This window comes from Homalodisca vitripennis, chromosome 5 (genome assembly GCF_021130785.1).
Source record: "Homalodisca vitripennis isolate AUS2020 chromosome 5, UT_GWSS_2.1, whole genome shotgun sequence".
Taxonomy (NCBI): Eukaryota; Metazoa; Arthropoda; class Insecta; order Hemiptera; family Cicadellidae; genus Homalodisca; species Homalodisca vitripennis.
Window position 1 is genome coordinate 45,037,678 of NC_060211.1, and position 24,576 is coordinate 45,062,253.

Below are 24,576 nucleotides of genomic sequence, written 5' to 3' on the forward strand. Positions count from 1 at the left end.
AAATAATGATTATGCTCGGTATGAAAAATATTCACTTAACGATGTTTATTCCAAAAATGTGTGCGGTACTCAGAGTCCCAGTCCGGATGGAATCAACAGTGTACCGCGGATAGAAACAGGAAGTAAATTATGGGTAGTATAGGAACACTGTACACTCGGGAAAGAAACTATCCATAACAAATACATTCGGTTAATCTCTGAATAAAAGCAGATGAGCTGCTAGTGCCCCAGGTAGGCTTCACCTGACATATTCAGTGACGTTATAGACTAGTGAGAGAGAATAAACAGTGTACTACGGATAGAAACAGGAAGTAAATTATAGGCTAGTAGAGGAACAATGTACACTCGGGAAAGATACTATCCATAACAAATACATTCGGTTAATCTCTGAATAAAAGCAGATGAGCTGCTAGTGCCCCAGGTAGGCTTCACCTGACATATTCAGTGACGTTATAGACTAGTGAGAGAGAATAAACAGTGTACTACGGATAGAAACAGGAAGTAAATTATAGGCTAGTAGAGGAACAATGTACACTCGAAAGATACTATCCATAAAAAATACATTCATTTGAATCCCTGAATAAAGGGAGAGGAGCTGCTAGTGCCCCAGGTAGGCTTCCCCAGACACACGTTGTAGACTAGTGAGAGAGAATCAACAACGTACCAAGAGTAGAAACAGGAAATTAGTTATAGGGTAGGGGGGGGGAAACGTACACATCCCATGGTACACTTTGAACCGTATTTTTAATTGTAGGGTTTTGGGAGTTTTATAAGATCTTATTACCACACCTTTAAACGCTTTTTTCTTGTAAAGTGTATAATAAATATCAAAATGACGAAATATAAAAACGTGAGTTCTTTTTGAGAATAATCAATACAAGCATAGATAATATTGAAAAGTCGTTCCATGCATATTTATTATATCTTTAAAATGAGATATCTCCCATATTTATAAGACTGAAACAATTTGTAAATGTTTATTGGGTTTAATTTTGTATTAATAGTCTTACAATCAAGATGACCACCACTAAAGCAGGCCTTTAAATTGTCCGATGGTGTGGATTAATATAAAAATGCAAGACGTATGTACGGATTAATTTTGTTGGATTTAATCGTAGCATATATTATATGGAATCTATAACTTCATAAAAAGTGTTAATGCTATTTTCGTCATAATATTCAATACTTTTTTAGCTTAGCTGAATAATTTATCATTTTTAAAACAATAAATCTCCTTTGTCTATTACATCCAAACTACTTAACCGAAACAAATAAATAGTCAAACTAAATTCATTTACAAATACCATATAAACCATAAAATGCATGTAATTGTAACAGACACAATCTTGCATTTCCACATTGAAACGAAAATGTTAACCAAAATCTCCTTTGTCTATTACATCCAAACTACTTAACCGAAACAAATAAATAGTCAAACTAAATTCATTTACAAATACCATATAAACCATAAAATGCATGTAATTGTAACAGACACAATCTTGCATTTCCACATTGAAACGAAAATGTTAACCAAAAGGGCTTAAAATATGAATTTTCGGATTTATAAGGGACCAAACATAAAAGAATTCCGCCACGTCATGAAAATATTTCGAAATACTGATTCTTACCGGCGGGTGTGCCACAGTTTACAACCTAAATCTCCTCTGTAACAAAAATATGATTGTATAAAGTGGCGTTTAATAAATTTCAACCTTTAATTAAATTCCTTTATTGATCTCAAGAAAAATCAATGCGTGTGCTTACACAGTTAAAGTTTGCTTTCGGTTCCTGGGCTGTACAATTATAAATAAACTTGATTACAACAATCAACATAGGATGTTAAATCCTTTATAAAATGTATGCATTAGCATAATTAAAAGGTAACGAGTAGGATGGTTTAATATATTGTGACAAGACACTGAAGTATTCAGCAGAATTTACTACAGTGCATTCAACAGCCTTAAAACAAGTGTTTAATTCGTATCAAAATTGTCTTGCGAATTACAATTACAAAAATAGCTGTATTCAAGGACCTCAAAAACCAATTTAAGCCAAGTAAAGTGATTCGACGTCAAATCAAACTTTTTGGTCCCCTTTACTACTCTGAACCGTAAGTTCATGAATATAAAGAAAGAAAGAAAGAAAATATTTATTTCCCAAAAATAAAACATAGTTAATACATAATAAACAATAACAGATATGTATACAATAAAGTCCTTGACCTGCCAGGGTGTCGACCAGAAAAAATATGCTATAAGATTTACACTAAGATAATTGAAGCTCACAAAATTAAAATATTAATATTTACATAGACATCAATATAATCTAAAAGTTTAACTTAACTGTTTTCCTAGAATGTACTAAAATTAAAATAAAAAATAAAAAAAACACGTTTTGGTTAACTAACATACTTAAAATACTCTCCCCCAGCTCTAAATAATTCATCATTTTTTTTTATATTTTGGGAAATATAATATACCTCTAAAGGCAAGCCTGTGCAGAGGTACATCTTCTACATTGACAAAATATTATAAGTCGAGCATAATAATTAAATAAATAATATAGTAGCTTACTCATTATATAATTAATAGACTACAAATAATGATTGTGATATGATTGCGTATGTTACAGATAGACTTTTAATAGATATTTACCCAAGAAGTTATATAAGGCTTTGCCTTTTTAACTTATATTATCGTGGTGTAATATAGGTTTTACATTGTGTTAAGTACAAAGTTAGCTTATGCTATGTTAAGTAGTTTTTTTTTTTTTTTTACTTTAGTGCCGAAATGACAGCAAGATTTGCCATTAGAACTATAAAATAAAAGAGTTAATATTACTTGATTTATTGCTTTCAACCGACTTCTAAAAGAGTAGATTATACGACCTGTTTGTAAGCGTTTGATAAAATTCTAATAAATTTTATAAGAACTAGTCGATATAACTAGAAGAAATCAAATGTGAAGTAAGTTAAACATACATATGGGTGTTAGTTGTATTAAACAATTTACATTATTATGTGATTGAACAGTTTTATAGTTTCTTTTGAGAATACAGTAAAACCACAAAGCGACGGTCTGCAATAGGAAATTCGATACTAACGATTGCTGGGCCGTGTTCTACATTCACGTCAGTTGGTGCAAGTGCTTTTGCACTCAATAGAACAATAATTCTGGGACGAAAATAGAAACTGACCATTTGCTCATTATGCATCCAATTTGAACATCCATACTCCAATTAAAATTTGGACTGTGGGTCTAGAAATGTGTTTCCTTTTACTAAAGTAAAACTATTTTATTTCTGACTTGGCGTGTCGGTGTGACTGGCCAGCTTTCATGGATACCATTATTTTCAAAATAACCATGTACCAAAAATGTTTATATGCCTGTATTATAATCCAAACAGATATTAATAATCGAGTGAACTTCCTTTATTATTGTACAGATCAATGAAACCTGCAATCGATAACATATGTATTTATTTTAATATACTGGCGTAGTTGGCCAAAACATTGATAAAAGGCCTAACTAGAGATTAGCAAAACTAATTCGCTGTTGTGGAGCATGCGTTATTGTTGTGTCGAGATTTTGAGTTAATGCTCATTATTATTTTTATGGTATAGGGTTTATATGGCAGTGTTAACTCTTTTCTTTTTAAGTAACCACTTTTAAGATTTCAGATTTACCATCGGAATAAAATAATTTATAACAACCATAAAAACGTTGTAGTTTTTTTTATAATAGCTTAATATTGTAACCAATGCAAAAATAAAGTTACCTTTTTAAATAATCAACTATCAGCAATGAATTTTACACATTTGCTAAATACATAAAAGTTAAACATTAAAATGTTTGTTCATTATACAGCCTACTGTGTAAGAAGCATTGCAGATTAATATAGTTTACCATGACGCAAAATAAATACTGGAACTTTACTTTAAATATTTTATTACATTTATAAATCCGGAACAGAACAATATTTGCTGTTAGGGTGGATAAAACGTACAAAGAGAAAGGTTTGGAAGTTGTCGCAAGTCTGATAGAAACGATCCAGTAACAAAGGAATGTCCACTCCCAACAAAGGAACTGACAGAGTCAATACAAGGCTTTGTTTCACAATTTCTCATTCTTTTTTAAATTTATCTCTTTATTTTTCATAACTTTAATCTATGCATAAAAGTCTATTCTTTGTTCACTAGTTATTATCTATCTAAAAGCGGTCTGGAGTGTTATTCGACAAGTCAAAATGGTTGCCAAAACTTACTCACAACTCCATTATACTTTTAGTGCTTTACTAATAATTTTAATATTGGAATCTCAGTTCTTTCTAGATTTAATGTTTAACAGCATGAATATATTTTACTGTATCAAATGTACGTAAAAGATAATAAAATATACAGACACTTATAGGAATTTAAAGGGTCCATTTGTAAATGATTTGTTATTTGTGTATTATATATTATTACAACATATTCTTTCAACTACAAATTTTACAACATGGAAGAAATAGCGATGTTTAAGTTGTTTATGTTAGAAGATGTATACAAGTGTTAAACCATGAAGAATATCCGTTACTTATCAATAAATATAATTTATATAAGACACAATACACATAACTGGTATTATATACTGCTTTTACAGGTGTATTATACTATGATATTATGATTTACAGTTTAATACATAATATAGATTTAAATAATATTATTTTAATGTAATGTTAAAGTGCTATTTTTTCTTGGGTTTTAACCCTTTTAGCACTTTAAGATTAGCCACGGTCCGAAATATCGGACTACCCTACACCTTCGAAAAACACCGCGATCCGATATGTCGGATTGCTCGCTTTTATTTTTATTTTCGTACTTGCTGCCGCTCAAATAACGTGATATTACGTGAATCGATTCACAAGGATACAGGCTATATGGAGAAAATATTTCCACCACTTTTGGTTTTTGTGTCTTTAGATGACTTGTAAGTTTTGGTTTTGATCTGTGCCCAGCTGCTTTGACTCTGATTGGCTGGAGTTTCTATAGCGATCAGATGATTTATTTTGTCTGTTGCTAGTGCAGTATAAGGTTATATATTTGTTGTTCCAGTGTATTAATTCGTGTTTACGTATCTTATTTATCATATTTGAAGTTATTTCGGTCTCAAATATGAATAAACGTAAACGTGAACGATCTCCAGTGAGTGAGAACACACTTGTACAGGAACATTTGGCAAATGAAGACAATAATTTTGGCACTAAATAGTCTTGTAAATACTTTTTAATATCTCCTGTACATAGTGATAGTGTGTAAATAAATTTATTTCATTCTTTTGTATTCAATCAGTGAAATTTTCAAGAATATCCTGACATTAACCAAAATTTCTATTTTGGACTGATTTTACAAAACCCATAATATCTGCTGAATATTTCAAGGTAAGGCCTTTAAATTTGGTAACCATATTAGAAAGTATGTTAGGACTAAAGGGAAGTTGTTCAAGCCTGGCTCATATTTTTTTGGAAATATGTTTGTGCCCATCAAAGTTAAAAATTAAATTGAAAAAAAAAAACATTTTAATCGTTTTTTTATTATTTTATTTTTATTTATAATGATCCAGAACTGACTTATTTGTATTTGTTAAAATGTACTATACAAGTTTAAAATTTGTATACAATCATGGTAAATTGATATTTTTAACTAACCCAACCGTAAAATTATTCTATCTTGCCAATCAACTTAATATCCTTAGTTAGAAATTATTGACTACAGTTCAAAATAGCTGACTTCTCACAAACTCAGAGTAAGGTTTTGGAACGAGGGAAGTTTTGTTACAAGGCGTTTAAAACCTGATGTCTCTGACGATAATATAAGCTCCTTTATTTACCTGACAAATAAAATACATTTCAATCCTAAAAACGTTTTATACACTATGTAACATATATAACCTTTAAACAGGGCATCAATCAAAATAGGATATGTACTTACATTATTATCATAATCCTATTATTAATGTTCATCTCTCAGTGATCTGTTTTGTTGACTCTTTTAAAGGGCCTCACCATTTCCAAGTTCTTGGTGCAACAAACAAAATATACTTGGTGGCATTTGTTTCCTTATATGGTTTTCATTACACTGTTTATACATGTTGTTATTTTACTAATTCTAGTTATTATGTAGTTATTCTATTTGTTGTAACTTAACTGTTATATAATTTTTATATATAATTTTATATAATTTCTATTTTAAATTATTTGATGTTTCTTATTAACGATGGAAGGTTTAAAAAGACTTTCAGACAATTGTCATCGTTATATGTTACAAAATCTCGTGCACGGGACTTCTATTTTATGTTCTAGTTATGTTGCCACCTGTTATGTCTGGTATACATTTTACATTACGTAACGATGGAAAATATCCGAAATATTATTACCCTGTCAAATCTATTACTGTTAATTTTTGACATAGCTGTTAATATATATATATATATATATATATATATATATATATATTTTTTTTTTTTATTTAATTATTTCATATTGTTTATTTACATTTCTAAAAGGGAGCTAATTTGTAAAATCTATTTTTCACTATAATGTAATACTTCATGTGTCGAAATTATCGCTTACCTAACGCATTATGTAATAACACAATGTGAAGGAATCAGAGTACATGACTTGGTGGGTAAATATCTATTACGCGTAATTTGCATTTTCAAAAGTCACATATCCAAGAAATTAACGTTTAGAATTATTAAGGTGGCAGGAGAGTTTGATTCAAAGTTGAGTCAATTAACTTGGCTTAAATTGGTGTTTTTGTTCCTTGAATGAACGTTTTCTTGTAACTGTCATAAACCTACTTGCAACTGGAATAATTTTATATCAAAATCTCTCAGTAGCAACATGTGAACTTGTCAAGTACGCGACAAGTACAAGCGCGGCACGCAGCAAACACTTAGTTTTCAGGTTGTTGATTGTTTTGCGATATATACAGTACCTAAAGTAAATATGTTGCTAAACCCTTCTGCTCCGTTAACTTCAGCCTATCAATACTTGAGTCCTTTTAGCGTTGTAATAAGTTCAAATTCTGAAAAAAATTCTGAAAAATATGATGAATTTTTTTGTTACTGTTCAGTGGTAATTACATTGTTTCCCGCATAGCAGAAATTACTCGATCTCCTTTATAATATTTGCACATTCTTAAAATATTTTATCGACAAAATAAACTATAAAATTTATATTACAACGATTACCACATTTTATCGTAGCTCTTTTATTGCCAGATGAAGTATTTAACTAGTTTACTTATGAATAATTTTTAAATAAATGCCTGCATAGTGAAAAGATTAGGATAAGTTTTTATTATATTCTTTTCCATATTTAATATATAAACAATACAGTAAAATAATATTTGTTTAACTATTTCTAAGACATTAATAAAAAGAGAAATTTGTCACATTATTCATGAAATAACAAAATGTTTTCCTACTATGCTTAATATGTTGCTTTAAAAGTCTACAAATTAAATGTCTCACGATACAACTTGTAAATAGTTAGCCTATAAGTGTTACTATATCACATGTTAAAATTCCATACACAGATTATTTATACATTTAATTTATTCTACGATTTTCTTATTGTCATTATGGTTGCCCATAAGACCTACACTAAAATTTTCGCTAACACTTGGCCAAATACCATGAAGTGACTGACATCCATAATCATTGAATCCAATGCTGTATGGAAAAGAAACTTCATCTTAAATGTCAAGTCAGTTCGTTCTCGATATATCGTGCGAAGAGATAGACATTAAAGAAACTGATCCTTCCACCCAGTCATAGGCTTCACTAACGTTCAGCCAATATACATAAATATTAATCATACTGTTACATAGGCACAATTTACCGTTCTTCACATCAGTCTTTTGGATTTAAAGTGAATGGAACAAAACACTGTAGTGGGAAAATGGAACCATTAAGCTATTTGCAAGACAACTTATATTCGTTAAACCACATCATGAATAATACAATGTGCGGACAAGTCTTCCCCTAACTCTCTCCTCCATATTCATTACCCCTACTTAGTGAATTTTAAATAACTCACTCAAATGAGACTCACATTTAACAAAACTGTACCTAACTGTTGCTGGAAGCCAAGCCTAAAATAACTGGATTTTTTTACATATATTATTAATTTTTGGCTGAGCGTCAGGGAAGTAGCTTAGGAGGCTGGCAAGATTTCTCTGTCTGTCTTTGAGCTATAAACATCGCGCTTATGTCTATTTGGCTACCTGTCTATAAGTTTTCTCAAAAGTGACATTTTGAATTCATATTCTGCTGCAAGTTACGTGACTTTTAGCTTGGTTTATTCTGATCTTGCTTAATTGTATCACGTCTCGTAAGATGCATAGTAAAATTTCCTATATTCAAAACTATAGTGTTAGTGCTGGTAGTGCTTTATGAACAAATTTTCATGAAAAAAACGTACAATAAATATCGAATATTCGTAGTAAAAATTACTCCGAAATAGCTCAACACCGAACACTTTTTAAATTGCTAATAAAGGTATTAATTATTACCAATAGGAGTACCAACGATACTGAAACTGGAAATTTAAAAATTTTAATATGGAAGAGTTAGGGATTTTCCCACGTTAAGTGTAATATGACAACTATTGCATATAACTTCTATGTATATGTTATATTACATATTATATTAAATATAACATATTACTTATATTACTTATATTACATATAACTATTAAATAGTATATGACTTCTAACAATTCATACTTTTAATAAGACTAAAATTAACTTTTTCACAAAATTTTGTATTAAACAATAATAATAATTTCTTCAGTAAAAGAAAAATCAAAACTATTTAACAAAACGAAACCTACTAGATAGATTTTCTGTTTGAAATACTACACTAGAAGTAATTAGTATATTTTCTTTTACTGCAGCTTGTTTTTGCAATAATAATTTCAATGAAATAAAATATCAATGTCGTTCTTTCAGCAATAAAATATTATTATAATTCTGGTTTTCAAAAAAAGTATTTCTGAGTATAATCTATCTAACTAAAGTCATAGATAATTTAATCGGTTTGTTGTTTTTCCATAATATTGTATATATTTTTGTTTAGTTTCCTTGTAAAATGTCTAAATTTTAAAACTAAAATGATTACATTAGTTTTATAAAACCTAATATGAATAAAATTGTAGTTATTGCTATTCTGAGGACTTATATTTGTATGTTTTGCAACATACTTATTTACGTACGTGTCACAATCAGATGCAAATTTGTAATGGCATTTCCGTTGGGAATAATGGGTAAATAAATAAATTACGGTTACAGAGATATTCGAGAAAACACTTTCTTGTTAAGAAATTCCTATATATTTTATACTCGTATTTTACCATACACCGTTTCTTTATAACAGAACAAAAAAGACAACAGTGATTGGCAGGGGTTGGAGATGACGGCAGGACTCCGGATCACGTGACTACTCGTCCCTCTCATCACTAACACTCATAACTCGTCCCTTACCCATTAAACACCCGCTGTGTAAAGATCTGTATTGGGCAGCGTTTAATAACTTTGTAAACACTCTGATCCGTCTCAACATCTACTGGAATGAGCAAACATCATTATATAACGCCACTGATATGCGTATGTGCCTTTTATTTCATTCAGCTGAGTTTCAGACAACAATTCAAACAGACAGTAGTGACCATAACTACGTCATAGCGGGAACAGCGATATGGCAAAACCGCCTCACACGTCATCGGACTATTTTGGTGAGGTCTACTCTACAAACATTTCTACCATATTTAAAATCAGTTGAAGATATTGTAAGAGACTTCAGTCTTCTCTTCTTATCCTTACAAAACGTTCATATTCTCATGAAATTTAATTAATGAAGATTAAATTCTATTGAAAGCTAGGAACATTAATGTGTCCAAAATCATCCTACAGTAACAAAATAATCGTTAATATTCCATTGTAAGGGGTTTAATTAATAATTCAATATGATGTGGCAAGCTAACATTAATAAGTTTCAATCATCCTCCATCAACACATGAACGTAATGAGAGACTCGTGAGAATGCTAGTTCCTGTAAACATTACCCACAATCAAGTTAAGGAAGGAGCCCTAAGTGGAGGAGAGGTGGAGCCGGGGGTGGATCGCTTGTAGAATATAAACAAACCTGTGATGGAACATCCCGGATCCTGCACAAACTTTTATTTGGGGTCAACAATTATTTCAACTGATAACTTATTCTTCTAAGAAGTGGATGGCCGTGTTGTGTATGTTTTTTCTGACATTCACTTTTTCAAAACATTTGTTTACAACAATGTATTTTACTCTGGATATCCATAACTTTATGCCTGAGTACCTTATCTAAACCTGCTACTTTGGATTACTTAACTAAATATTAATAACATTAAAATGTCTGCAAAACTAATATAAATAACTTATTTAATTATAAAAAATACTAGCTTTTTCGTGTTTACGTTCATTGTTTTCTTCCGTATTATACGGCTGTAGAGAAACGGCCTTATGATTTGTTAGATAAAAACAATATTAAACATAAACACTTTAACGGTCTCATTTATAGTCGTAGAATTATGAGAGATGTCTCATTTCAAAGGTATTATTAAAATGCAGAAAACAGTTTTTAGTGTTTTCGATATTTTGTGCGTTATTCACAAAACATCCTAATACTTTTGTACTTCACCGTTTAAATAATAAAAAAGTACGTACTTTTTTATTATTAACAAATATAAAGGTTAGTAACAAAAACTAAAAAGACGCATTTATCTTAAAATGAGACATCTCTCATAATGCTTCAATCAAATATATTTTAAGTTGTTTTAATGGGATAAAACATAAGATCGTTATTATTGTACATTTGGTACAATTTATTTTAAATATAATTAGCGATGATGACACATGAATAATAAGCTTTTATTTTAAAATTTTTTTAAGCATATTTTGATACGTAAAACAAGAAGTGCAAGAGGTGTGGATAAATGTGCCCTACAGCGTACCAACCTGTTTCGGGTTGATCTTTTAAATACTGTATTAGTTATGATAAATACTTATATATTTACTGGAAATAAAGTAAAAACTACATAGTCAATATTATTGGCTGAGCTTTATCATTAGCCTAACACTAGTGGTGCAAGAATAATTTAATTTATGATTATCTTTCTGTCTGTCATGTGTCTGTCCGTGCACACAACATCGCGAAAAAAAACCTACAGATTTGAAATTTTCCATGAAACTTCATTACTATAGGAATTCTAAAGAAGTTTTATGATACGTCACTTTTTGTATCAACTTTTTTTTATTGGCCATCTGTCATCTCGAGGACATCTCGAGAACGAAGCGAGCTGTCAGATTTTAAATCTTTTATGCAACCTTAGGGAAGGTTTTTACACGAGACGTAGTGAGGCGTACTCTTAAATTTGTATAATTATAACAATAAGACTAAGAATAAGAGGTTGGTTGTGTATTTGATATATAACATGAACTAATTGTATGTTTAAAACAAAAGCACATAAAATAGAGTATGAAACGATAGAGCCGTTTATGTAGTGGTTCAAACATAGTGAATGATTATGTACCAGAACAATAAACCCAAACAGGATTTCAGCAGCAAATCCCATTAGGCGAGCAGCAATATTAGTTAACAGGAGCAGAATAGCTCCAGTAGTCGGGGTGTTTGTATCAATCAAGGACAATAAATGGGTTACGGCAGCCTAATCCTGGAATTACCACCAGCGAGAGGGTAAAGTGATACTTGATTGACACCGACTAATTTGCTGCTTGATGTGGCTACACTGATCACGGCATGGTAACAAATACAAACTGCACTGGCAAAGTATTCAACCAAACATGCTACATTTATAATGTGCATCCGAAAAATCATGTTACAATTTTTAGATATAATAATATTTATTTTAAGATATGTAATCGGTACAAAAGAATTCAATAAAATTCATCAAAATTTCGAATCTACAGGTCAGTTTATGCTCGAAATAGTATACGGACAGACGGGCGGACAGAATTGAACTTATTCCATCCCTTGAAGTGGAAGTTCTGTAACCTGAGCGTTAACCAATAACTGCCGTATTAAGAGCCGGTTGTATTAAAATGACCTTGAGTGTTTTTCCATAGTAATAATGTTGAACCTAATAGAGTTTCCTCTTATTATTAGTCGTAGAATATTGGAAGATGTTTCACTTTACGATATAGTTATTGGAAAACAAATCTCAAAAACCTTGTTTTTTTACGTAAATACTAAAAACAATAAAAAACCTTTGGATTTGTATTAAATATATCCTTAAACTTATATATCTCCCTATTGGAATATGAAATGAAAGTCGAAACGATACGCATCACTAATGCTCAGGCAAAAAAATACAGTATTTTACAATAAGATTTATATCACTACAGACGTGCTACCTGCTTGAAAGTACTTTTCAATAAGTTTCTGGTCCCTGTTTAGGGCACTTAAGCGGATTATTGACACAGCGGCCTCACCCTTGTCCCCATCTATCTTTGTAAGCTGATTTCTAGAGCCGATCTTCGAAACATTCTACATCAATGTAATTCTTAAACTAGAATTAATCTCAATATTAAAACTGCAACAAACCCTCTATTTTAATTAGATAAGGAAGTACATTTACAACCATTTCGTGGCTTTGCAGATGATGAGAATAAGTTGCCTCTAACACAGGTTACTTTATAATATGATCAATCCGCCGTTATGTCGGAGGCTGTTCTCCGAAAAGTTGGAAGAGTTTTGTCTCGCCTTAGTCTCCATTAGTATACTTCCCATTTCCGTCTAGGGGAGACTCAAAAGGTGAATACTTCATAAGCTCTGCGACAAATATCCTAGAGGACGTAGTTTGGTGTTTGCTCCCACATGTACTACACTTGTACAAGTATATAAAATATATAATTAATATTTGAGTATAACATTAATAGTAATTTGTTAATGTTATCAGTATTGCAAATTAATAAATTAATTAATCAACAACTTAGTTATTAAATTAAGTTCACAGTAAATCCGTTTTAAGACACGTCTGGAATGTAGCAGTTCATTCATAAAATAAATTGCAGTTCAAAAATATAAAAATGTTAATCTAAAATTAAAGATATAAAAATAGCAGTTTTCCCAGACTATGACCCAACATGTGAACACTGACACCAGGTAGACCGGGCTGCGCGTGTGACGGTGTGTGCGCGTCGGGGTGCGAAGTACCCCTAATCCGCTGGATCTCTTGAGGCTCCGGAAAAACTATAATGGTCTATTCAATACTCGATAATGTTTTAAACAATAATATTCTCCTTTCAATTATACCCCATAATCACAGAATCTGATTATGAGTTTTCCATTGATAAAGAACGACTTTTATGGAAATCAGACACTCTATACTTTGGAATAGGGACCGACTATGAGAAATTTATAAACATCCTTAAGAAAATAATATGATATTACGTTAAAATAAAATGCAGAAAACTTCTTCATGAGAGGCGCTTTGAGTACATGAACAATAATACTAATCTTTCTGTGTTACGTTTCATTGTTATTTCGCATTTCATAAAATGGCTCAGTCAAATGAAAATAAAATAGAGATTATATCTTTTTATAGTAAAGCCTAAAGAAATTTTCATGAAGCAGTTAGTTTATTCAATGCTGCCTGTCCATATGGATATTTGGTTTAGGCGTTTAGTTAACACAGTAACTGGACTGAATGTGTCATACTAACTGGTAACCAATAAGAGATAATATGGCAAAACCATCTATTCCTAGGACTTCCTAATGGACTTCGGTCAGAGAAAACAAAACCTAATAAATGTTATGTTATTCATGGTTGCTGATGTATACTAATTCCTGTAATAACTTGCTTTACGGTTTTGTGTCGTAAGTTCTTAAAATAACCAATAATTAAATGTTTTATCTGCCTTACAATAACTTTAAAAATAGCTTAAATTGTAGTTTTATAAAATTATTCAAACTTTAATTTACTAAATTAGATATACTAACATTATAGACCTCTAAATTTTGTCATTATTATTCTTTTTATATTACTTTTAAAATGAGATGTCACTTGCTAGAGGTTCCTATTTTAAAAGTTTGACTTAACCCCAAAATACCCCATTTGGGTGGGAGTCAAATATGTTCATTAAAAAAACCCTAATTTGGTCACATAAACGCCCCAAAGTAAATCGCTTCATCTCAATTCATAAGAATGCTAATTGGGGGGCAGGGGGTGAGATTTTAGTGCACCCGATATGCACATATAACTTACTTTTGTTATTAGACATGAAATAACAGTACAGTTCTGTACAAACTATTTCACCGCAGATCTGGCATTAAGCATAGGTTTGCTGTTTTCTACACTCTTTTTGTATGATATGTTTTATGTGAATATGATCTCTATGTACTTAGTAATCTTGATTAATTTGGTTACCATGGCAACCTTTTTCTTTGATATTGTATATTCAATACATTTTTCTTTAAATGACTTAAGTCATTAAATAACTTATACGTACATCGCCAAACAACAAACAATGCATGCAGCGTGTTGTTATATGTATTAAAAGCATGTGTCCAGATATTTTTATATTGAAGGTGGAAGTTGTCAGTACAGTCACGTGTGGGAGTCTCTTGTGTTATGTGATACTCTCATTTTGACCTTTTGTGTCTCCTCTTCAACAACCCGGCTTTTTTACACACCCATTTTCAAATCATACTTATTTCAAATACGAACTTTGTACTTCATCAACTAAGCACTATTTTTAACCCTCAATAGCGCGGTCAAATATCCCCAAACAAATTAAAGTACAATGTACTATCGAATTCTGATAAAACTTAAAAATAAGAGACAGACTTTATAGATCAAATTTTAATATTTTTATTTTCTTTTTAAACATTACTCTAAAGAGATTAGCGAAAGGCCCGTTCAAAAATTACCTACACGTTGACATTTCCTTCCACTTCACGGGATGTCTAGCGTGCACTCTATACTGTCAGAGTAACCTCTACTTTTGCAAACCAAATCTATAAAGCATTCGATTGCAAACTTGTTGATTGACTTATTACTTAAAAAAATACATATGTATTGACCATAGTAAGAACGAATGCATCTGTAGAGATCAAACATATCGATAATTGACAATCGATACTATCCATTTCCATTACCTAACGTTGCAACTTTTAAGTAAATGTATAATTGTATAATATGTACTAACTGTCTTCTCACCGGATGGATTTCGATCCTCAAAACGTTGTGTTGTACATTTTTTAAACATGGAAAATGTTCAAAATTCTGACGTATATAACAAATTCTTATAAAAGCATATATTCCTGTTATATATCATTAATATTGATATGCTGTTCTTAATTTTTAACAGGTCGATTTCAGCTTTTTGTTGGAAATAAAAACCAATATCAACTATTAGTACTGTAAGTAGCCACCACAGTTGTTTACTAAAATTAACACAAAATCTTTTAACATTTTTTATGTATTTCCTGTAATGTATATTTCTGAATCTGTGAATCCATCATCAAGTAGAAGGTTCAGTTAAATATAAAAACAAATAATATAATTATATTTATTATACTTAATTTGTATTTGTTTAATTTTTCCAGTTTAAATATCTATCAAATTATCTCTTTTTATGTTAAATCATCATTGTCACTCAATAGTACACCAGGATTAATGTAGGCACTTTTTTTTAACTTTCAAAAATTTAACATTAGTTAACCTTTTTTAGATATATTTACAGTTTTAAGATTATTTTTGATTTGTGTATGTATGACTAGTATAATTTAAGTAATCAGCATATAATGAATGTAACACATATTGCTATCTTTTTGTATGTTATATTTTAATAAAGATGCCAACTACGGTCACTTAAAGACATACGCTTAATTAGGGCTTTTGGATGTTAAGATAATACACTTAATAAACAAAATACATTCTTAGGTAACTTTTTTGGCTTTTAAACTTCTCCTGAAAGTTTTAAAGTTTATCGGAACTTGAGAACTTCGCCGTAGATTGGAAGCTCAAGGTATTTATGTATGTATTGCGAGCGACCTCATTAAAAGTTGGTGTTGACCCTCTGCTTATCAGTAGAGGCCCCAGTGGCCATGCATCAGGCTGAGCTTGCCGAGAAACTCCTTCAAGTTGTGGCAGGAAGTGATTAAACATGCAGCATTACGACCAACTTACAGTAGTTTTAGGTTTTATCTATCGAGCGATTATCATTTAATTTCAATTATACCGATTACTTATATATAATTTCAATTCGTTCTATACAGTATGTTTTTAATAAATATTTTTTATAAAACTATTCTAGTTTATTCCATCCATAACTCATCTAATAAACTATATTCATTAACATATATTTCGTCAGCACCATACTATAGTATTGTATTGTTCTATGCTTTTATTGGGTATTGAACTAAATCAACATACATATTTTTAGAATATTTAACACCCAACAAATAAGTTTTGCACTGCTATCGTGGCGTGATATTTTAAATAAACTCATTGCAACAATTTTAGCCTCATTTACATTATAACGTACTTAATATAGTCGTATATGTATGTACATTTATAAAAGCCTAAAATATGTTATCATATTGTTATTGTTAACAATAGTAACAAAAACATAGTTACTTATTTCATGTAGGATTTTAATCTTAAAAACCTAATAACAATATTTGTATTTGATTTCTTAACTAAACTGTTCTTCTGACAATTTCATTGTTATAAGAATAACTGAGATATATGCTCTATAGGTTTGATAACAATTCTACCAATCATGCAATTCCGTAAGGGCAGAAAAATATTTTAAGCAAAAAAATTTTGAAGTCTCGAATTTTGAAGTAAGAGGGGCATAATGACCAAAAATCAGGGAGGTTGTATAACAATGTTAAAATAATTTTAAAGGCCAAAGGACCAATCACAGAATATATATCAGAATGTTTATACTGCATACTTAAGATTCCAAAATGGATTTATCATAGCAAATGAAAGGTCTGTCATGCTCCTCATCAGTGCATTACTTAGAATAAAATAAGAGTAACTAATGTTTATACGTACGTAGTAATAAAATATTATTAACGTATCACCTTGATGAGAATATAATCGTCTATAATATATATATGACAAAAATATGGTTACTTAAAATTAGTCTTTATTAGGATTTTGTTTCACAGCAACACATAAATGGGATTTAGTAAAATTTTGTGTTCACACAAATTACAGTTTGATCCAAATGCAGCGTCATAATCTCGATGAATATTCCCCAGGAATCTTTTCAGACTTACACCTAGGGTTTTATAATGACTCCAAACAGAATATACACGGCAGTGAGGAAACTGGAGATGCCAAATTTCTACACTTCTTAAGCGACAAACAACTGAGTATTTCACAACATAAAAAAGAATCCGCCCATTATATGGGCAAAAGGAAAGCTGAAATATGCGACCAAAGCGCCGGCGATTTAAACGTCCCTCGACAAAAACCTCGATGGGAATCTGAGATCTCCATTCATTGTGATCCAAACAAAAGCTACTCATTTGATGATAAAGCGGTCGTAACTGAAGGAAGTGATGGAGATCATTTCTACAAGATATTACAATCGGAAGCACCTAAAGCTGAAGAAACAGCATGATTGCTAGATCAGGTGGTAGAGCTGAGAGCGGAATTGGAAGAACGGATCAAAGATCTCGCTATCTTCAGAAAAGAAATACACGAAGTTGGAAAACTAATGAAGATAGACTTGTTTCAAACCACCGGAAATCATGCATCCCGACCCGAGCAACAAAATATTAACAATCACCGGCATACTGCAGTTCTTGCAGACAGAGTGCTGAATTCTGTACAACAGACAGCAAACAAGATACAGACTCTGTGCACTGAACTGGATAGTGAGTCATCGCCATAACTCTGGTCGGAGAGGTCCAACTCATGTTAAGTATCCATGTGTCTTCTTTATTGTAACACCTATAAGTAATTATTGATATTAATAAAACAAGTGACTGTACAAACTGAAAAACTGGAAACTCTATAAAATTCTGAAAGAGTTAGTTTTTTTTTTTAAGGGAGATACATGCATTTTAAATATTTAAGACACGATGAAATTATGTATTTTAAAGCCATATAATTTAATCAAATGAATGCTTTATATAACATTTTTCTGAAGAAATCTTTTCTCTCTAAAAATAAAAATACGTTCACTGCAGTCGTATTTCATACACATAATGTAAAAAATTCATGTATTTTACTCCAAACGGTTTCTTAAACTAGTTATAAAATTTCTAAAATGTTACTTTAAATGTGTATCTCCCATATTGAGAGGATTGGAAAACTTTACATATTTCTGTGTTCATAAAAAGCGTATTAGACTTTGTTAAAAAAAATTCAATAATTATTCGAATCAAAACTCTATTGCACCTCCTAATGTGCTGCTCAGTACTGTACTGGCTCCATGTAATTAAATGGGTATTATTTTAAAACCATCATTACAGTACGTTTTTATCGCTTTTAATTCTGTTTTGTTTTAATTTCCTCTAATTTAGACAATATTTAAAAGAACTATTTAGTCGAAATTAAAATAAAAACATATATGTGACTCGGTTTTATATCATGCTAAAACTAAAATTAACTAAAGAACGTTATAGTATATATTTTTGCATATAGTTAAAGTGATTGACAAGTAGGATAAGTTTATGGGAGACACCCAAGACACACTGAAGATTCGCTATGTGATGCCAGTTTTATGGTGCTGCAGGACGTGAGCCGCATATACAGGCTTCTTGTAGTCACATTCACTGCGTTAAGATCATCAAACTTATCATGTACAGGATACAGGTTTATCTTCTCTGAAATAAATCAGTCTTTTTTAAATGATTTAAATAAATTAAAGTTCTGGATTTCAGGTTCTTTTCACGTCACTTTAATGTAATTCCATTTCTATCAGAGTTTTATTGACTGATAAGTTGCAACCGTATTTTTGTAGTTAAGCTAATTTAACTGAGACGGCCAAACACTGCAACGGCCGAGAGTATTATATGGCTAGGATATTGCGCAAGTTTCTCGTGAGCTTCTAATCCGAGCTGTTATATGACTGAGCTCAGGCTTACTTGTTCACCGTTGTGATAGTAAAGTGGATATTTTATGCAAAGCGCCCAAATTATTATGGGTAAAATAATACATCAATAGTTGTTTCGGTTACCGACAGGAAATAGTTATAAGTTATGCAAACTTTCACCTTTTTGAAGTCAGATACTAAATGTAATACTCTGGAATCGGTTCAGAAAATACAATTAAACTATTAAAAATTACCTCATTATCACATTTTTACTGTGGTAGGCGTAACTAGATATATATAAAAATTAAAATGTGTTCTCAAGAATAAAGAAAAGCTGCATATAAAAATATATTTAGTACATGGACGCAGCGACAAAACCAATGATTAAATAAGCAGATATGAATCATATATAAGATTTGTTAATGAGACAACAAAAACAACTTTTATAGCAGTGCTTACATTTTTGCTTACTTTACGTGCTCTTGTCTTGTTTGAATCATCGTTTTGTTATAATGCTACGATAAGAACCAAAAACTACTATGTAATACATTTTATGTTTAATATATTTAATCATTGTTGCATTTGGTTATTTTAATTAACCCAAACGTAAATATTAATGTTATTCATAAACACTGTTTCTTAGACAACCTCGGTTCATTCTGTGTTAGCATATTTTTCTATGACCAATTAACGTAATATCCTATTTATGAATTGTATGAATAGATTGTATATACCACATAAATAGACCCTAACGAAATAAAGCATTACAATTCTTATATATTTAACATAGCTACCGTATTCATATTATAAAAGTATGTAATTTTTAACTTGGGTCTAAAAATGGAGAACAATGAATTCGTCTTCGTGTATATGGAGAATTAAGAAAATATGTTTCAGGTGATCACTATTATATCATAAATTATCGACATATTTCGTCTCCTTTAAAAGGAACTGTAGTGGTGGAACTTAATTTTTAATAATATTATTATTTCTCACAATAGTGATCATGGGTGTTTAGATTAGAATGTTCAGGATGTAGGGGGATGAGGATGATTAGAAAGGACATACATCGTCTTTGCTTCCTACTTTGGTGCTCAAAATAGCAACTTTTAGTATGAAGGTTTAAGAATATTATTATCTCATTGTTTAAGAATTTTCTTACCATAAAATAGGTCAGAGAAGATATTTTAAGAAATAGTAATATACAAACTCAACTCCTTGCTGTATATAATCCAAAAGTAAGTTTCTAAATGTATTTCCTAACTCGATGGGCTACCAAGGGAGCTCTTAAATTTCGCTAAACTACCAACACTACCTCCATAAGAGGGGGGAGTGCAATTTAAATTTTTAGAAAAACGAAGGCGCTAATCAAGATGCTAATCAGCATTTTAATTTTGCCAATCAATTTTTATGGTAAAAATGTTCAATATGGACAAGGTTTGAGTTTTTAGAAAGGTTAAACATATGTTTATAATCGTAGCACAGCCTTATTTTCAAAATTACAGAAAAGTAAGCCAAAGGAAATATTAAGTCAGCAAATATTCTTCATTTAATTCAGTTTTTAACCCATGCCGAAAGAGATGTAATTTGACATGAAATATAAAAAAGCAGAGTGCAATAAACATTTTACGGTGATAAACACTTAATTTAATTCAGTAATTTTTTTGTGCGCTTAAGTTGAAATGTATGTAAGATTTAATGACTCATATTTATGAAATCATATAATACATACATTTAACGATCTGGCAAGATATCATGACTAACCTTATTTTTTATAATCAAAAAAGTAATTTCATTCTAATTACTGTCAATACTCTATTTTTCTCAGGCTTATCTATTTTACTTGAAATAGAAAGAGTCAAAGCACAGGTCTAAGAGCTACCCTAGAAAAAATAAATTCAAAATAGTAATAAATTTTTGAGGTGTCCAGTAAGGTATACCCAGTAGGGATCACTTCTGGCTGGTTTATACCTACCAGTTTGAACCCACCACTGGGGACAGCAAAAACCGATGTGCCACTTCAATCTGGGCCACCTTATGGATGTCCAGTAGCGGCACATCACTAACCGCAAATGTTGAGATTCTGGGGTTCATGGGCAATTCAATAGGTCTAATCTACTGTGGAAGATGACTGTTGGAGTTGGTGGGATTTGTTCCCTTACCTCAGAGGTTCTTGTTAACCTCAACAAGGGTGTGGCCACCCCCTGCCTACTTTGACTGTAGAGGCTCGTTCAGAGCTGGCCTCCCCTTCTTCCAGGATGACTTTGAGATGTAGTGCCCTAATTCTTCCTCATGGATCTCGATAGCAGGCGGCCCCTACTCCATAACCTTACCCATCCTGAATATCCTATCACTCCGGAAGCAGCGCAAAGGTTCTTACAGGACTAAGTGCAATTTATATATATATAAAAAAAAAAAGTATGCCTGATTACGACAGTAATTACCTGAGAATTTATGCCATGTAAGGGTGCTAAGGGACCAGTGGGAGGGGAGGAATACGCACTACCCCACTGCCAACTACAAAGCGAAAACGACGACGGAATCTTAATATCTCATAAGCCTAATGCTGGGATTTGCCATTATTCATTCCACCTCATGATTTATTATTGCACTAAACGTGGTCCAAAGGGCGATTTTAGGTAGGTAATTGGGAAATGAGCACAGAAATCATGTTACTCTGCCAATACTGTTCCTAATTCCCAACTGATATGATAAGAGAGGTCATTATATACTATCTGTAGCTTATACCTAGTTTATACCATAAATCAGAAACATGTAACTTCATATCATTGAGAGGGTCTTCAGATTTACGAATTCAAGCTAAACAATGTACTTTTTATCACTGTAATTATCACTACCACAGAAGGCTAGATTAAGAATTTACCTATACGTTTGAAATATTGTCTCTAAAAGTTCCCCGAAACTTTGCTAACATAATTAATATTTCGGCCTCCCTGTGGAAATCCACCTTACTTCCTCAGTTGTTATACTTTAACATGAAGAGATCGGTATAAAGCACAAAGTTCTGTAGTATGTGAAATTAGTTCGGAGCTTCCCGTAGGATGCCAACAGTGTATGTGCCTTAACTTTTAACAAATAATTGGAAAAAAGTGTATAGCTCATTTGGGTAGATCGTAAGCAAAGCTCATGTTATTAATGCTGGTTTGTTAGAGAAGTCGCCGTTTCTTTGTTTCTAACCGTATCCTTACAGTGAAGATAGAATGGTTCGCATTACCTCCTTCTACATTTACAACCATACTCGGATTAATTTTAGTAACTTTTGTAATAAATATTTACTGACCAAACATTTCAAATAATTACATTATAAAGAGCAAGTGTAGTATTGTATTTACTTTAGACCTCCAAGGGTGGGCTGTGTGATTGTCGAATGACAGTTTTGATCAGTTATTTGCTCCAGGCTAGAAAGCTGGTTTTAAGAATTGTGAATGGATTATGAGAGTAAACCCAGGATGTGAAGAACCCCTATAACTGCTTAGTTAGTTTTAAGTGTGTCGAGCAGATAAAATAATATTAAATATATATCTATTGATATATATTTAATATTAAAGATATTTAAAAAAATAATATAACGATATTTTTAATCGTTTAGGTACACTGTCATTTCAATCTCCGGCAAAAGTGAAGGAGTTGACAAACGATTATTTATTCTTAAGGGAATTCGATTTCATGAAAAACCAAACTCTGCCCTTACTCAATGCATAATTAACCTTCGGTTCCTATACTACAACACGCAGTATCCGTAAAAATGCTCCTTAAAATTGAGCTACTAGAAAAACGTTAATGGAAATTATATTTTTATTAGTTTTAGTGTAAATTGCATAAGACTTTCCAATACAGAAATATTTCGGTACGATACATAGTAACTATTAGAAGTCTTGTGCCAATGTGAGTGGCTTATAGTACAAGTGTATTTCGAGCAATCAAAGATTTTTAAAAACTTAAACCTATTCGCTTAAGTTAACTTCTTTGTTGCGAGGAGCACGAATATGAGAAAGTAGTAAATGTTTTTATAGAGTATGGTCTGTTAAAAACTAAAATAAATGTAAAAGACATAAATACTATTCAGTTTTGAATTACAACAGTTGTTGTCATCTTATTATGTGAAAAAATGTATTCCGAAGAGACTTTATATTCGTGCGAAAAATCTTTGCAATAATGAGGACGATTTTTATTATATCAATAAATTAACTTGTGGTTTTATAAAATTATAAAGTTACCAAGAACAATTTGAATCAACTAAGAAATATTAATAATAATTCTTTTCCCCAAAGCAATCCAACTTTCATAACCAAATTTTATCCTGGCCTTCACAAAATGAACCAAATTATGAGGACTACATTTATACAACAATGAGTTGTATGATGCTTTATTTTTTTCCACTTCTTTTTGTAAGATTGTTTGTCTGTCTGTATGTCCGCAAGGCATCTAGAGAACAAAATTACCTGCATATTTCAAATTTTGCAGGAAGCCTCAGCAAAGCCTGTTATAACAGGTAATAAGACATGCTTCTACCTTGTTTTATATAAGAAAACAGAATCGTACACTTAGATTTATAATAAAAATAGATTATTTACCCTATGTCCATTACGGTAACAGGGTCATTTTTCCTGTGTTAAAATATGCAGAAAGCCCAGAAGCCGAACAATGAAGCGAGGCAGGAGATGATGGATGTGCGGCAACAATTAAAACACTGTACGAGTGCTCGGTGCCGGGGCTGGCAAGGTCCTGTGGGATCCTCGGGAGCTCTACTGAGTATAAACATTACAACTGAGTTAGATAAATAACACAGGGTTTTGTGGACCATATTCCTGCCTAGCTTCTAAAATACATATAACCGCTCTGTTTCCCGGTGATAATAACACAAACGTGTATCTGTTACAAGTATAGAATTTATCAGTATCACGTTTGTATTTTTACACAAAATATGGTAGTGTTTTTTAGAATTACAATAACCGTATACTGTATCCATCCAGGTTTTTATATATCTACAAGAAATCTGAAAGTCTACACAGTTGGTTACTAACTGGAAATTATTCACCTAAAATCTATTTATTATTCTTAATTTTATATATTTAAACTTTTTACAAATATTAATATAATAAGAACTCAATTTTATTGCGAGAATTTTTACGTCTTCTACACATTAGTAATGCACGTATAAAACTTTGTGTGCATTTTACATTATAAGCTTGGAAAGTTGTCCCTTCTGTCTGTCTGTAAGTCTGTTTGTCTATCTGTATGTCTGGACTTACGATATTTCGAAAAAGAACTGACTCTTAATCCCTCATATCTCAAGAGTAAGAGAGTAAGAGCTACAGGTGCCGGACAGAGTTCAGTCCAGGAATAGGATTGTTGACACAGTCTGCCCGTTCTCAATTTATCACGGTCTCTCTTTAACCAATTCGCTGACCCGCCCTTAGCCCTTTAGAAACTCGATCTAAATCCAGTACATAAAT